The sequence below is a fragment of the Ambystoma mexicanum genome, chromosome 2p (genome assembly GCF_040938575.1).
Source record: "Ambystoma mexicanum isolate Mex_15411 chromosome 2p, UKY_AmexF1_1, whole genome shotgun sequence".
Taxonomy (NCBI): domain Eukaryota; kingdom Metazoa; phylum Chordata; class Amphibia; order Caudata; family Ambystomatidae; genus Ambystoma; species Ambystoma mexicanum.
In genome coordinates, this window is record NC_090923.1 from 101,963,843 (window position 1) to 101,981,466 (window position 17,624).

General features: G+C 47.1%; 1 protein-coding gene and 1 long non-coding RNA gene across 4 annotated transcripts in view; both read left to right on the top strand.

Moving 5' to 3' along the window:
• The window catches only part of LOC138566252 (solute carrier family 26 member 6-like), a 1,150,832-nt gene that overhangs the window by 536,730 nt on the left and 596,478 nt on the right, over window positions 1–17,624 (top strand). The window lies entirely within an intron of this gene.
• LOC138565839 (uncharacterized) lies at window positions 4,622–5,442 on the top strand. Its single transcript, XR_011301650.1, has 3 exons — window positions 4,622–4,709; window positions 4,803–4,885; window positions 5,240–5,442. It is a non-coding gene; the product is annotated as an uncharacterized lncRNA (long non-coding RNA).

The window sequence follows — 17,624 nt, forward strand, 5'->3', positions numbered from 1 at the left end:
CACTCTCTGCTGCTAATAGCTCCATCAGCGAGGCAGCTGCCACGGCACCCATGTCCGATGTGGAGGACACTTGTCACTCGGCCATTCAACACCATACACCCAGCCCGCAGCAGTCAAAACAACCGAGCCCACGCCCCACATCACATTCCAGCAGCCATGAGCAGTCTGGGGATGAATTTGTGGCAGGGTGCTGGAGTCCACCGGTGACATCACCTGATGTTGGACAAATACCACAAGGTGCGGCACGCACCGCACAATGCAGACACAGACGCCATGACATGGCCATCATCAGACAGCGGCAGGAAGACATCACTGCGCTGGTTGGCCAGCATGTGGGCGAGGCTGTCCTGGCAAGGGAGGAGTACAGGGAGCATGCAAGGGGCATCAGACAAGGCATAGAAGCCAGCACCAACCGGCTATGTGAGGAAATGTCACTTGTGAGGCAGGTCCTCACACGCATAGCAGACGCGATGGACAGGCAGAACCCCCCACCGGCACCGGACCAACCGTGCACCTCCTCCTCTGCCAGCTCAAAGCAGACCAGACCCCTGCGCAGGTCCTTGCAGGATATGCGGCGCACAACCTCACAACCCCCCAATGGTGGCAGTGGGGGTGGGAACTAAGGCCAGCCAGATGTTGCTGACACGTGTACAGCTATGCAGCACTGATGTGCAAGCCATGTTTGGGAGTGTTGTGGGGGGGACGGGGAAAAGGGTGTTTGTGTTGTTGGGTCCATGCACTTCTTTTACTTACAATACTTAATACACACTGGTGACATGACAAATCACAGGAATGGACAATTCTCTTTGTGTGCTTTACTGGTGGACAGGGCACACAAGGGCAGGGACACCGCGACTTCCAGACACGCAACCGCTCGTACCGGTGGTAAATGAGGTACTACCCATTTTCAATCTGTCATCTCGTTCCATTACAGAATCCGAACTGGCGATTCTGAAACAAGGTCTTTCTTTTGTTCCCTCACAAACCCCGAGTGCTATGCACCTTACCAATGAGGTTCAACAATTCCTCCGTAAGATTAGGCTTAGAGCCTTTTTTTCTGATAAAGAAGACACCTCACAGCCCAATAAGTCAGGGTTAGCCAGACGTTCCTCTTTTACTCCCAATATAGCGGAACTTCCAGCTGAAGTTCTTGTTTTTGAAAAAATTGTTCTTAAAGAACTAGCTAAATGTCTTGAGCTTCCTAGGAATACCATGAGGCCCAATCTTCAATTAGCTGAATTTCAGGCTATTGATTCCCTTTCGCAAGACCCTTCCATTGTGATCAAGAGTGCCAATAAAGGCGGCGGCATAGTGGTTTGGGATTCTGGCCTGTACGATCAAGAAGTTATTCGACTTCTTAGTATTCCCGGTCATTACCGTAAAATCATTAGCGACCCAACTGCCTCGATCAAAAAGAAGATCCTTTGCCTTTCTGAAAAAGCACTTGAGGAGAGCATTTTGTCGAAAAAATAATTTGAGTTTGTCAATTTCTCAGAGGAAAGAACTCCCCTTTTTTATATCATCCCCAAGACCCATAAAGATACATATAACCCGCCTGGACGCCCTATAGTCTCGGGGTGCGGCTCTATTCTAGAACCGTTATCCAAATATATAGACGTGTTCATTAAACCTTTGGCGATGGGAACCCCGACATTCTTGTTAGATTCTAGGGATGTTATCAACTTGGTTGAAGGCCTCCCATTTGACCCTTCTAAACAGATCTTGGTGGCCTTAGATATAGAGGCTCTCTACACAAACATCCCCCAAGAAAAGGCTATTCAGTGTTTGCAAATTATGTTGGATCGCCGACCTCCTGTACAGGAGGTCCCTACTAACTTTTTGACTACATGCGTGGAATTAGTCCTCTCCAACAGTTTCTTTACGTTCAAAGATGAGTTCTTTCTGCAAACTAAAGGGACGGCCATGGGCTGTGCGTTTGCCCCGAATTTGGCTATTATTTTTATGGCCTTGTTTGAAGAGAATTTTGTCCTGAATGACGGCAATCCTTATATTACCAACATTAAGTTATACCCCCGGTATATTGATGACATCTTAGTACTGTGGGAGGGTGACATTGCCACATTGGAACTTTTCGTTCGATGGCTCAATCAGGTTGATATTAACATCAAATTCACTTTGGAATACTCCACCTCTCGCATTGCTTTCCTCGATCTATCCATTCATAATGAGGATGGGTTCCTGCAGAATGAGCTCTACAGAAAACCCACAGAAAGGAATATGACGTTACAGTTCAAAAGTCAACATCCCAAAAGTCTTTTACGCAATCTCCCTTATGGGATGTTTCTACGGCTGCGCCGTAATTGTTCCAATCTCACACAATTCAATACTCATGCGGACGTCTTACAGCCTAGACTGTTAGATCGGGGTTACCCGCGCAAACTCATAAAACACTCAAGAAAAAGAGCGCGCTATACCAACAGGGACGCCCTCCTTAGACCAAAAAACAAAACTGTCGGGAAAGAACATTTAGTTTGCGTGTCCACTTTTTGTCAATACAGTGAGACCATTAAAGCTATTGTTCTGAAAAACTGGAGGATCCTTAATTCCACGAATCTCAATTTAGAGAAACATCTTTTTGCTTTTAAAAAAAGCAAAAATTTAGGACAGAAGCTCACTCGGGCCACAAGACTCCCGGTTCGTACTAACCAGGTTAGGGATGTCAACCTCAATCAAGTGACAGGCCACTACCCGTGCACGTCGTGCGCAGCCTGTAAATTTTCAAAAAAAAACACAGACTTTACCTACAACAGCAGGTGTTGGGCACTACGTACTTTTACCACCTGCAGAAGCAAGAATGTTATTTACGCCATTCAGTGCCCGTGTCAGCTTTTGTATGTAGGAAAAACATCTAGGGAAGTTAACCTACGTATTAATGAGCACCGATCAAAAATCAGAACTCGCAACTTATCGGCTCCACTAGTGATTCACTATGTAGAAATGGGTCACAATCCGGACTCTTTAACCTGGTTCTGCTTAGAAAAGGTTTTTGCCAATAACACAGTACAGTTGGCCAACAAATTGTCCTATAAGGAGCAAATGTGGATTTTTAATTTAAAAACACTCCACAAAGGCCTCAACACACTAGAGTCATGGGGCTTTAATATCCGTTAATGAGTTTCTTACCACGAGTCCCTACGGGCCTATGCCATCACGATTGGGCTATGAATCGCCCCATTCTTTATTCCTGTGTTTACTAGTTGCTGTTAATTGGCCGCTGTTTTTGTGAGCTTTCCCTGACTCTAGGATCGCCCTATGCACGTATGCTATTCATTTCTTCTTGTCATTCTTCTCACATTTACGGATACTGTCCACAACACACCAGCCCATTCCGGACCATCCTGTGGCAGCCTGGGTGCATTTTCCAGAGACTTGGTGGCGTTTACATCTTTAGCTCAGTTTTGAGCCATTTAGATACTGGTAGATCGTATATCGCACTTTAGTTTGATGTCATCTCCAAGTGTTCATCTGGCGTCTGGTCAGCAGTTTTTTAATTTTCCTGCCTATTTTTTCTAGGCAACAACTATTTTTTCTAGGCAATAATAGTATTTACCTATTCTACGAGGTTTTACTTATTTTTTGTCATTATTATTTACAGCATCTAATTGGCGCTTAGTTGACATCTTTGTAATTTAAAGTTCGAATTGTCAGTTAATTTATTTTTATTTTTTTTTCAATTTTCTTTATAACTCACTTAGCTGCACTACCACTCCCAGAATCCCTCTGGGCGTCAACTAGCAGCTTTCAATTTTCTTAGGCGGCCTTCAGGCATCAGTATTTAATTCTAGGTAACATTCTCTTTCCAGCTGAGGAAGTTTTCATTGCTTGTGTTAATTACATTTTGGGCGGCAGTATACGAGCAAGTTTACGCACCTGGGTTCTGGATTCTTGATTTGTATCAACATAGGCATGCGCAGTTAGCTTAAATAGAGCTTGACTTGCGGTTCCCGTCAGCCAGCCTCTTTTGTGCAGACTGCCTACACGCATGCGTGGGGTTTTGAGTGAGGAAATCTATTTCGGCTCGCAGAGTCAACCATTTTGACCTCTATTATCCACTTGACAGAGATGAATAATTGTTTGATGGAGGTAAGCGAGCGGCTAGTTCTTCCGCTTTGTACACCTTAATTGTGGGAATTCTGAGCACTTTTAAGAGGGGCTGCATTTTGGATGACAGTTCAGTGCTGCCATGCACATTCTTTAACAGGGCAGTCATTCGAGCATTCACGTGAATGCGGTGCATGTAATTTTAAACATGTATAACAACACTCTTGGCCCCCTTGAGGGATAGGCAAGTCTGCTGTGGACTCACAGCTTGACATTCCAAAGCAGTGTCTGCTTTCTGCTTTGGCATTTTTTGCCATTTTCTGCTAATTCATTTTTTGAACATCCACATTAATGCTGCACATGTTGTTCTGTACTGGCATAATACTCTTGGCCTCCTTGAGGGAGGGGCATGTTCGCTGAGGACCCTTACAGCACAGCTCTGTTTGTAATTTTACCAAAGCAGCGCCTGCATTCTGTCTCGGCATTTTTTGCCATTTTCTGCTATTTCATCATTATAATGGGCTTCTCAACTGGTTTGTTGTAGTGATCTACAGATGACACTGGTGTTTCGGGTTAAGCTGTGCTGCTTTCCCAACTTCCAACATCTGCAACTTGGCTTCCCCTAATTCAATAGGGTGCCTTTTCAGGTGAGCCACCATTTTTTGCTCCAGTTTCAAGCACTTGATATAGCACTTTTTGTCTTGTTTTATTTCATTTTTTGCATGTCGGTCTTACTTTAGGTTAGGATTTGGTCCTGGCTTCCCCCAGCGTGACTGACCATATCACTTCGTTACGGCCACCATAGCAATTTGGCATTCATCAGGTTGGTCCAGTATTGGTCTTCTTTGGACTAACAATCATATGTCTATATATAATCTGCATTATGCACTTATATACTTGTCGCAGATTAACCATGGTCCTGAAGGTTCCCCATCATTCTGCACGGTCTTCTTTTGGGAGTCACTAACCCTTTTGCTCTGTCATATATAGCTGTTAGATTGGGATTCCTATTTTGCTTTATTGTTATACGGCATATATGATCCCTGAGTTGTTTCACAAAGAAGATTGGGCTGCTCTTTTGTAGTTGCCCTCTCTGTTTAATTGTATTCGGCAGACAGTCAGCTATGACTCATATGTTCTACGTAGTAGTCTATAGCCATGTTTTTGTGTTTTACAGAATGGTAACATCCACCTCCTGAGGAAGACGTTGTGTTTACTACCACTACACATCGAAACCGGTCGAGAGATATACCCTACAGGGATGTGATCTTTTGCACTTTTCCTTCTGATCCACCCTGACAATAGATTATTTATTAATTAATTCTATTGATTATGAATATAAAAATTGTGTCTGTTTGATGGGGACCAGTCATGAATTCCTTCTCCCCACAAGTTTTTTAGCATGATTCTTTTGTCTTTTAAGCTTTTGGATGTATGTCACGGTATGTTGAGTTGGCTTTGAATAAGTGCACTATGAATGGCAAGTATGTGTGACAATGTTTTAGCCGACTTTAGGCATACGGTTGCTGCTGTTTTGCTGTATTAAAGTGATCAGTGTTTAATTATTTGTGATTGACTCACCATTGTTTAAATTGTTGGTATCACTTTCAATAAATTTTGATACACATTTTTTCAAATTGATTTGTTTCTCTGGACAATCTTTTTCTGTTGTTCTATGCAATTGTAATACTCTGGTCCAGAGGCTAGAGTTTCCCTGCCCTTTTCAGATTTTTCGGACAGGGCACAGTGTACAAAACCCAGTGCCCAAATACCCACATCCATTGAACACTCTTCATCCGTGTGTATTAGAAATATTGGTCTATCAGATTCTGGCGCACAGCACGTCCCTCCTGGGCATCACCACCTGCGTGACGTGCAGCCCCATCTTCTCCCTCCTCATCCCCATCATCATCCTCACCAGGTGGTTGCAGTTTAATGTCAGGGGGCAGTGGCACATTCCGTCTGATGTACATAATGTGCAGCATGACACATGCCATGGTGATCTTGGCCACCTTCTCATGCCAGTACAGGAGTGCCCCACCCGACCTGCTGAGGCACCGGAACCGTGTCTTCAAAAGGCCAAATGTCTGCTCAATTACCACACGGGTACAGGTATGTGCACGATTGTATTCCTCCTCGTGCCTGTTCTGTGGTTTCCGTACAGGGGTAAGGAGCCACCTCCTCAGGGGATAGCCAGCATCACCTGCATGGGTGCAACAATGGGTATGTGTAAGTGTGTACATCAAGTGGAACCTGTACATATCACACAAATCAACTTAGCATTGTGAATGACATCCACAAATCCCTGCATGCATGGAGGTAATCAAAGTAACTGCAATGTGGGAAGGTGATGTAGTCCTTGCAAGTGGACATGCACCGTGCATGCCTACGGCAGTTGATGCCATGTACTGGGTGAGGTCCAGTCATTAGTGTATTTTGGTCCAGGCACCGTTTGGACCACACTGCTAGTGAACTGCCATTCCGAAGTTGATGTCCCCATGCTGTCATGCGGCACTTCTGTAGTGGTGTACGGGTGTGAATCAGTATAATGGATAGAGGTAATCCCTTTGTATGCACTCAAGGTCGCATTTCCGTTGTGATGCTGTTCAGCGTACATTTCCATTGTCGATATTGGCTGCATGTAGCTGTGTTATAGGGGTTATGGTCTGATGTGCAATGTGCGTGTTGATGGATATGGCATGATTGGGTTAATGGGTTCATTTAATTGTTGTGCAGCTTACTGCTTGCATGTGGTTTCCATGTGTCAGGTCCAGTGTGGGCTGCCTCGGGGGACATTGGTGTGATTCTGTATGGGCATAGTTGACCCTGACAACTAATGACACCCGGTTGGAGTATGCTTCCCTCCCCCCAATTACACCCGGTTGGGCTATGCTTCTCCCCCCCCCCCAATCACACCCGGTTGGAGTATGCTTCTCAACCCACCCCAATCACACCCGGTTTGAGTATGCTTCTCTCCCCCAGAATGTACAGCCCACATCACAATGCCATGTGCTTGCCATGCTACCCACCAAGTAGCCACGAACGTTGTCCAGCATGTCGCTCCATGTAGCGTGGTATCGTTGAGTTCCGCAGAACCATTGAATCATGGGTTGATCCGGGATAGCGGGCACAACAATGTGTGATGATCTTGTTGGAGTCACATACCATTTGGACGTCGATGGAGTGGTATTGCTTTCTGTTTCGGTACACTGCCTCATTGGCATGTGGGACAACCAATTCCACATGGGTACAGTCAATGGACCCGATGCAACTTGGGATACCTGCCAGTGAATGGAAGCCAACCTTAGTGTTAGAGATGTCCTGGCCAGTCTGTGGCAGGGATATGTGTTCACTTGTGTGCTTCAGGAGGGCATCGAGCACCTGGTTCAGCAAGCGTGAGAATACTGGTTGTGATATGCCATGCATCCTCCCTACCGTATGCTGGTAGGTGCCTGTGGCCAGGAAGTGGAGCACAGTTACCACCTTCAGTAGAGGGGGGATGGTAGTACGGATGTCTGAGGCTGACGTTGTCATTGTGTACCATGTCCACAATGGTGGTGATGGTATCCCGGTCCAGACGGTACAGGGTGTGTATCTTCTCAGGGGTTAGGTTGAATGGACTGGCTCTGATCCTGGGGATTCGTAGCTGCCTCTGTGGTACGACTAGATGCACTGGTGGGGCTTACTGTGCCTGTCTCGCCCTCCTCCTCCTCCTCCTGCGTCTCCTCTGTGCTGCCTGTTGTTGTGGCTGTTGCAATGCAATCATGTCCTCCAGCCCATGTAATGCTGCTAGTATTGGAATCCTTTTGGTGTGTGAATGGGTGTGGGAAGGGGCATAGTGTGCTCCTTTTGTGCTGGCCCAGTCTCCATTGTCTTCACCTGTGCTGATTGTGGGCACCTGTGGTGGTTGGGAACACTGCACATGGCCCTTTACGGGTGGTTCGCGATGCCGGTATTTCCAACATGCTGGTATGGGCTTTTTGGGACTGCTCCATGCCGCTATTTGCATGTTCGCATGTCTTGTAATGGACTCCTAATTCCGCCATGCCGCTATTGCCGCCATGAAGGGTCGTGCGCCCGTGACAGTGCCGCTATTAGAGGCTCCGTACTTAGCAGTGCCGCTAATAGCGGGTAGGCGGGTCGTAATTGGCAGGTGCGGTTAGCGATGCTGGTAATCCTTTACCGGCATCGTTTTTCCCTTAACGCCTACTGTGTAATGAGGCCCAATGTCTTTTATCAAAATAAAAGGGGTTGGGAAAATGCCTCTCTGACACTGCTCTAAGAGGAGTTTCTCAACCAAAACCAAAAACAAAGGAACTGTCTGAAATTGAATCTCAAAAATAAAGCTATCCCATTTCCAAAGTTCTATTGTGACACTCACACTCTAACAAACTCAATTCTACTGTGAAACTGGTAAAGTCTTTTGCCTTGGGTGGTTTAGAAAAGTGTTAAAAAAGGAAGAATAAATAACTCCAACACAAGTTCTTAAAGGATAAGGATCCTTGCTCCAGAGGGTGGCTCCCTTCCCTTGGATTCCATTTTACTTTCTGATATGTTCACAAGTAGCAGTTCCTTGTGCCTTTCTGGTTCAGCAACAACACGGTTACACATAACTGTCTTGTTTTCTGCTTTTGTCTTGTCACGACACCTGGTATACTCGCCTTGTCGGTTTATATCAGGTTCTGTTTGCACTATACCCAGATCACTAGCCCACTCCTCACCTGAGGTTTTTGTATGGAATTCAGAGTAGTCCGATGAGATGTCCTTTCTCCTTTCTCTCCAGGCACTTGTGGTCTTCTTTACTGTCTTGCCTTTCTTTGTGAAGAAATAGAGACGGACTCCCCCGGAGGCCCCTTTGCCTATAAGACGATATGCCCGGCAGCAGGGACTCTGGGGAGCCCACCCCAAACCAGGGAAAAAGCTTGGCTGCAAAAACCCTGGATGATCTTGTAGAAATGGCAGGCTTGCGTTGAGATTGAACTTGCAGGCTTTGTAGATGTAGGTTCTACTACAGCTACCAGAATGTCGAGGAGCTCCAGGAGATTCCACGTGACTTAAGTGGCTTTGAAGTATGCTACCGATAAGGATTATGGAACAGTAGCTAGCGCTGGTGATGATTGCACAGAGCCAGTCGCGAAACTGCGCAAACACAAAAAACAAAGGCAAAGTTCCGAACGCTGCGGCAATGAGACAGAAGGGAGCCACGATGGAACAAGCCTTATAGGCTGAGGGTCAGAGCGGGGCGCTGACAAGAGCATGGAGGAAAGTGGGTGAAGTACAGGAAAAAAGGGAAAGCAGAAGCGGGAGCAAATTGACAGGAAGGTAAGGAGGAGTAATGGGGAAAGCACACGAAACAGTTTCTAAACAACAAGCATTACTGCAATGGGAGTTGCAACGCACCGTAATGCTCCCCTGGTGTGTAATTCTAGCGAGGCTGATCCTGGAAGACTAGAGCGCTACCACACGCTCACTGCTGAACGTGAAGGAGCACCCAGCACTTTCCTCAATCAGTCCTGGGAAGCTAGAGCGCTACTACATGCTCACTACTGAGCGTGAAGGAACGCCTAGTACTTCCTCATTCTGTCCCAGACCCTCCATGGGCGAATCGTGAGAGTTTATCGCCTGCTCTCATGGTTAACACAATCCTTTTTCTAGTTCTGATATATCCTTCTCAGGACCTCTTTAACTTCTGTACTTTCTGTACATGATTCCACTTGTCCTTGGATGATGCACTTGTCTCCCAGCACTTTCCTTTCATAGACACTTGCAATTGCCTGTTATACATTGCCTGCCAGGGCTTCTCTGAGATCACACTCATGTAACTGCTGGTATACTCTCCTGCCAGGGCTTCTTGTACATTTACTTTGTTTGATAATATATCTGCTTAATTTATATTACTGTCTGAGTTTCCCGTATACTTGGACTGTATACATTTCCCTTTTTGACAATAAGCTCTCTTTCTTTTGCAGGTTCTTTATTCACAATCACTTGAATTCGGCATGGCAGCCACTACGCCCAGTGTCCCTGCTGTCCCTGGGTGGACTCACCAGGCCAGCCGGTGACAGTCTTTTGGTGCTTTCTTTGTCACGGCTGCTTTCTCTCAGCTTTCCCGTCCCTCACGGCTTCTGCTGAGCTTGTCTTCTCTTCAGGCTTGGGTAATTTAGATGCTGCCTTTCAACACCTGCATACGCCCAGGAGTCGATCGACGGCTCATGGCATTCCCACAGAGGGTCCTCTTCCTGTGGCAGCTTCCTTCTTCTTGGCTCTCGAGTCGGTCGACTCCACTATACAAGTTCCAGCCCTTCAGTCTCTCAGTCCACACTGAGAGAAGCTTTCTCCCACCAGCAGCTGCCTCCCTTCACTCTCTGCTTCTGCTTTTTAAATTCCCCAGCTGCAGATGTGCGTGCCCAACAACTAGAGCGCTCCTTGTGCTTGTGGCCTCCTGTGCTCTGCATTACTCAGTTTCTGTTCCTTGTCCCAGTATTTTGGCAGTTATGGGAATGGAAGTCCATTCTTCACAATTTTTACGATAAACCTGGGTAAGTATTCTTAATGGTTTTCAAAGGCATGTCAGTAGTGGATGATTTGTATGTGGAATCTGAGAAGGTGTTTTCATAAGGTTCACAAGGCAGATTAGAGTTTAAAGGTTGGCTTATAGGTCTTGGAAAAAGGTTTTCAGTACCCTTCGTAGGTGGATGAGGAGATGTATAACAATAAGCCTTTAGCTAATTAGGGATGGGAGGTTCATCCTCAGAAGGAAAAGGGGAATACAACGTCTCATCTGATGAAGCCATAACACCTCCCCAGAGGTTGTCTCCCCAACCCCCATGTGATCCTCCCTCATAGCCACCTCCAGGGTCAGGAACAGGGAGCGCCTGCCACTCCCTGGCCATAAGGGAGGAGGCCACCACCAGGAAAGGAGTGTTGACACCATAGAATGCATCACATACCCAGCACCTATTGGAAAAGGGGAAAGGAAGTCTATATTGCCTTGTTCTCTTCCTTTTCAGTTTTCTACCTTGAAACAATAGGACTGCATGTCTAAGAGCCAGCGCATGGCCCATGCATTGTGTAAGAAAGGCATGGTATCAAAGCAAGACAGACACAAGTGATCACAGTTCAAGGCTGTTTATTAAACTGTAAAATGGGTGAGATAAAGGCCTAATCTAAACCTAAATCTAAGATGGGAGTAAGCTAAGACCATCGAATGATAATAATACAGTTCTAGTAGAGTCTAATCAATTGAAAAGGCCTATACTAAAAAAAAACAATTGCCAATCCTTACCACTATGCTTCAAAATTGTGGGGGGATAATGTTCACAAGAAAAGAAAGAAGTGTTCACAAAATGATAAGTCAGGATGTTATGGCCGGGGTCTACCTTCCCGATGTTTTTAGCACAGGACAAGGCGGGACACTTGAGCACAGCACACTCCTGGGCTTCTCCAGCACGAGCTAACAGTTCCTTTTCTCTATATCAGGGACTTCTGTGCTCAAGTTTCTTCTCATGCAAAGTCTCTTGCTTCAGAGGGCCTGATATGCCAAAAACAACAAAACAAAAAGAGTTCCTTCTGCTAATGTTCACTTCGGGTGATTACCCTTCACCCTTGGATCCCCCTCATCCAGGTACCGATCCTTCTCTCAGTTGTTAGCCACTCTCAGTCGGGCTCAGACCAACCACTCAATGTTGACATCCCCCAGTCTGGCTCATACTTGTCATCACAAGGCTGAGCGGGTGAGTGCAGCGTTGTGATGACTTTGCTGTGTGTGCCCACCTGGGCTGGGAAATACATGCATTGCCTGCCATTGAATGTTCTTCCCGTGTCCTCTGTTCTCCCGCTCCCTCCTTCTCCGTGGTTCTCCTCCTCCCGCCCGCCTCCCATCCCGCCAACACCCCCCCTGATTGGCTCTCTGGGGCCGTGTGTTTGCTCCTACTGTAACTCTGCTCACCACGCTCGCCATTCAACCAGGCTGAGCGGGTGAGTGCAGCGTTGTGAAGATCCTGCAAACGGTGGTGTGTTTTTACTGCTGTTTTATAATATGCACTATATTGTCATGAGCGCTACTCCCGAGGAGCCAAGACTGGCCCAGCGTCCCCGGAAGCAGGCTCATCATCCACACCCCCGGTTCCAGCAGACCCCTACAGGGGCCCTTTGGACGATGTCCTGGCGCCTCTGGCGCCAGGCTCATAAGGAACCACAGTCCCGGCGCCATGGGCGCCGGGCTCATATTCTTAAAGTGTGCAGTAGTGATTGGGTGGACTTACCTGTGGCAGACCATGCTGCATACTCACCTAGAACAATCCAAGCTGGGTGAAGTCCCAGCCACTGGCTGGGAGGGACCAATCCTCTGTTACAGGAACTCTTTTCTTACCTGGGTGGGGCTGATGCTGATCCTCTGACACTGGAACTCTTTTCTTACCTGGGTGAGGCTGGAGGAAGAATACGCACCAAAGCGCTTCTCCACTATTTAAACCACGCCCGATAGAATTCACGTGCTTCGCGTTATTCTGCAACAGCAGCAGGACGCTCACCGAGTCAGCTCCTGCATTCCAGGTCCAGACACACCCTCAGCTTCTCGAGCAGCAGCCTGTGGATGAAGAAAAGGCACAGGAACATCTACTCACCAGAATTCAGCCACAAGAGTCCAGTCTCCGACAACCTGCAAATAAAGACATAAGGTTAGAAAACGGGCAACACGCTCGCAGCTGCGCTCGCTTACCTTATCCATCCGTGATCACACCGGAGTTCACTGCGGCCTTCACTTCTGCAGCATCCCAGCACCTGGAAGACAAAAGACATTATTAGAGGTGCCCATTTTGAAGTGGCCACAATTCAGTAATACTTACGCGCTTCTTCACGCGCAGCAGCGGCAGCATCGCCCTCAGCATTTCGGCACCTGAAAGGAAGGAAAAGACATTATCAGAGGCACCCATTTGGAAACGGCCACAATTCAGTTATACTTACGTGCCACCGCACGTGCAACAGCGGCGGCATCGCCCACAGCATCTCGGCACCTGAAAGACAGAAAAGGACATTATAAAAGGGTGCTCCTTCAGAAGCGGCCTCAGATCTTCTATACTCACGAGCCTCTTCTTGCACAGCAGTGGTGGTGTCGCCAACAGCTCCTCGGCACCTGAAGGACTATTACAAGCCACAAAAGGACACTGAGCCTAAACACTGAAATCATCCAGTGACGTAACTGGATTCCACGCGCCCCTGCACCAGAAGCAGGATGGAGAGCTCGGCTTTACTAATCCAAAGGTGAGAGTTCGTGGAGACCAGTCGAGAACCAAGAAGTGGGAAAAGCAGAAGATTGGTGGGAGAACTTATCCAACCAGCTTGTAATGACCCCTTTTTCTTCCACCTGCAGAAAACTCACCTTACAAGCCAGACAGTCAATATTCGGAGGTCCTGCCCAGAGCGTCTTCCGAGTTCTACGCCTCATCATAGTCATAGAAGCAACTGTAGCAGTCCAGTTTGGGTCAGCGCCTCCGTGGGAATCAGGTGAGCGTTACAGAACACGAAGCCTACCCATAATCTCCTACCCAGGCGCTATGGAAACTTCCGACACAGACCAGTTGTTGGGGGAATTAAGAGCTGAAGTCCATGCTGCTCGCCAGGAAACGAACGCCCTTAAGAGGGAATTGATAATGTCAAAAGAACGAACTGACAATCTCGCCAGACAGTTATTACAGAGTCAAGCGGGTCAAACTCCTCTACCTAACTCAGGGGGGAATTATACCCCAGTTACTTCAACCAATCCCGTTCAAATCAACCTACCTGGAAATGGGCCATTGGCACCACCTGAACGCTTTTCTGGTGACCCTAAAAGATTTGCAGTGTTTATAAATCAATGCCGACTGCACTTTCTTTGTAGACCCGCAGCCTTTCCAACTGACCAGACCAAGGTAGCCTTTGTACTTTCGTATCTTAGCGGCAGTGCCGCTGATTGGTCGATCCCTCTGGTTACACAGGATGACCCAATTCTTCGGAACTTCTCAGCCTTCCAGGCGAGTATGGAGAGACTTTTTGCAAGACATTCCCAAGGGCAGGCCCTGGACAACGAACTCCTCTCCCTGCGACAGGGCAACCAGGACCTTTTAGCCTACATTGCATCTTTTAATAGGTTAATCGTGGAAACTAGATGGCCCGAGGATAAAAGGATCACGCTATTTCACAGAGGTCTGCTTGGTGAACTTAAAGACGTCCTTGCCGAGGTCGTGAATCCTCCTCAGGACTGTTCGGAATATATTGATTTGGTGGTCCAATTGGATCATAGGCTCCAAAACAGAAAGGCGGACCGATCCAGGTTTGAAACCCGAGTATTCACGAAAACACAAAGCAACGCCAAAGGGGTCGACACCGTTGAACCTATGCAGATTGGGGCCGTAAAGGGTCCCTTAACCCAGAAAGAGCGTGACAGAAGACGACAAATGCAATTGTGCCTCTATTGTGGAAACTCTGGACATTTTCTTCGAGATTGCCCGGTAAAACCACCTAAGAAGACAGTAGGAGCTTCTGACAAGAACTCTGAAAAGCCTGAGCCGGGAAACGACCTTGCCCGACAAGTGTAGAGGTCCGTTGGCCGAGCTTAAAAACCAGTTCTTTGACCTCGCACTTCATAATGCCTATGGTCCTCGTAAACCCAAAGCAACCAGAACGTTTGCATGCTATTAAGGCATACATTGATAGTGGAGCAATAGGAAATTACGTGGACCGCGAATTGGCTTCCAGGATGAACCTACCTCTTTGTCCAAAGGCGATTAAAGACGTCATTACCACGGTGGATGGGACCGATATCGCCTCCGGACCGGTAACCCATACCACTGCTGAAGTGACGTTACTAGGCCAAGACGGGCATCGGGAAGTAATTGTGTTCGACGTGATCAAGCCTCCTCAATTCCAAGTAATCCTAGGAATCCCTTGGTTGGAGAAACACAACCCTCAGATTGATTGGCGAGCAAAGACGATAATGTTCCCTGAGTGTGCACCAACCTGCTATCCACGACCCAGCATTGGCCTAGAGTCAGCAACGACTGACGGTCCACAATTACCTCAAGAGTATCGAGAGTTCCAAGATGTTTTTCAAAAGGAACAGGCTAACACCTTGCCACCTCACAGATCATACGATTGTCAGATAGATCTGCTACCCGGTGCAACTTCCCCTTGCAGTAGGATTTACGCCCTCACCGAGCCTGAGAACCTTCATCTGCGACAGTATTTAGACCAGTATCTGGCCAATGGCTTTATCCGTCCGTCAAAGTCTCCTGCATCCTCGGCTCTGTTCTTCGTACCAAAAAAAGAAGGTGACCTCAGAACCTGTATTGATTACCATGCTCTGAATCAGATAACAGTAAAAAACAGATACCCCTTACCTCTGATCCCGGAACTCCTCGACCAGGTGAAAAATGCCTGTATTTATACCAAGTTTGATCTCCGGGGAGCTTAGCATTTGGTACGGATCAAGGAAGGTGATGAATGGAAGACGGCATTTCGCACTAAGTATGGGCTATTTGAATACCAAGTGATGCCCTTCGGACTATGCAATGCGCCGGCCGCCTTTCAATATTTCATGAATGACGTCCTCAGAGAGCTCTTTGATGTCTGTGTTGTCGTCTACATAGACGACATTCTTGTGTACTCATCTTCGGAAGCTGATCATCGAAATCATGTTAGGGCGGTCCTTGAAAAACTTCGCCAACATAAACTCTTTGCCAAGCTCGAGAAATGTGCCTTTCATGTCACCGAGGTCGAATTTCTGGGATTTATTCTGACACCCAACGGAGTCCACATGGACTCGAGAAAAGTTGACGCAATCCTCAAATGGCCATCTCCTACTTCCGTGAAAGGCGTTCAAAGCATGCTAGGCTTTGCCAATTTTTACTGCAGATTTATTCCAGAGTTTTCACAAGTGGTACAACCCATCACATGCCTCTTAAGAAAAAATAAGCGCTTTGAATGGTCTGCAAAAGCTGAACAAGCCTTCCAAGAGCTAAAGGCCAAGTTCACCTCGGCGCCAATACTGAAACACCCACGCCCGGATCTCCCTTACATCGTTGAAACCGACGCCTCCAGCCTAGCAATGGGAGCAGTTCTATCACAAAGGGATCCAGAGACTAACCAACTGCATCCTGTGGCATTTTGGTCTCGAAAGTTCTCGGCGCCTGAGATTAATTACACCATCACGGACAAAGAGCTTTTAGCTATTAAATCTGCCTTTAAGGCCTGGCGGCATTATCTCCTCGGGGCCAAACACACCGTTACGGTGATCACCGATCATCGAAATCTACAGTATCTGAAAACCGCCAAAGCTCAATCCTCCAGACAGCTTCGCTAGGCTCTATTCTTTGCTGAATTTGACTTCGTGATCACTTACCGCCCGGGCAACAAGAACGGCAAATCGGATGCTCTTTCCTGAATTGGAATGGGAGATAACGTTGTCAATCCCGAACCCGTACCAATAATTCCTGAACAAAGGATCTTGGGTCTGATTTCTTCGCAATCCATCGAGGATATTGAGGCAAAAACTAAACAACTTGTGACCCCATCAGACTTACAGAGCTGGTTACAAAGAGGAGAGAACTTCACCGTAAACAATGACTTGCCTTATTTCCAAGGACGATTATTCCTACCACACGCCGATTTACAAAAACAGGTGATGTCCTGTTATCATGATTCATTAATGGAGGGTCACCCTGGCATCGCCAAAACCACAGAAAAAGTGAAGAGACACTTCTGGTGGCCTTCATGGAGAAAAGACATAAAAGAATTTGTGATGTCCTGTGGTGTGTGCGCTCAAAACAAGGGTGAAAAGAAAAGGTCGGCTGGTCTTTTGCAACCATTAGACATTCCACCGTGTCCCTGCAATACCTTTTCCATGGACTTCATCACAGACTTACCCTCTTGTTCCGGGTACAACACTATTCTTGTTATTGTAGATTTGTTTTCTAAAATGGCCCACTTCATTCCGCTAAAAGGCTTACCTTCAGCTTCAGTACTAGCCAGAGAATTCCTTGAAAACATTGTCCGGTTACACGGCTTCCCGTCGGTACTAATCTCTGATAGAGGAAGCCAGTTTATTTCTCACTTTTGGCGTAGTTGTTGTCGGTCAGCTCAAATCGATGTAAGACTTTCAACCAGCCATCACCCCCAGACCGACGGGCAAACTGAGAGAACAAACCAGACTCTCGAACAATATTTACGATGCATGCTACAACAGTCTGAAAACAACTGGAAGGACATCCTTTGGATAGCTGAATATGCATACAACAATTCAGTTCATTCAGGAACCGGGAAGAGTCCCTTCTACATCTTGTATGGCATTCATCCTCGAACCTCCAACCTCGACCCACCTCAAGATCTTGGAACACCCGCCGTAGATCAGTTGCACTCTGTTATTACCCAAGCTTTCAAGGAAGCGACTGCACATCTACAACAAGCTAAAGAAAGGTACAAAAAAGGAGCAGACCAACACCGAAGCGATGCCCCTCAATACCAGGTTGGGGATCAAGTCTGGTTGTCCACCAAACATTTATCGCTAAAAGGACCTCGCACCTTCAACC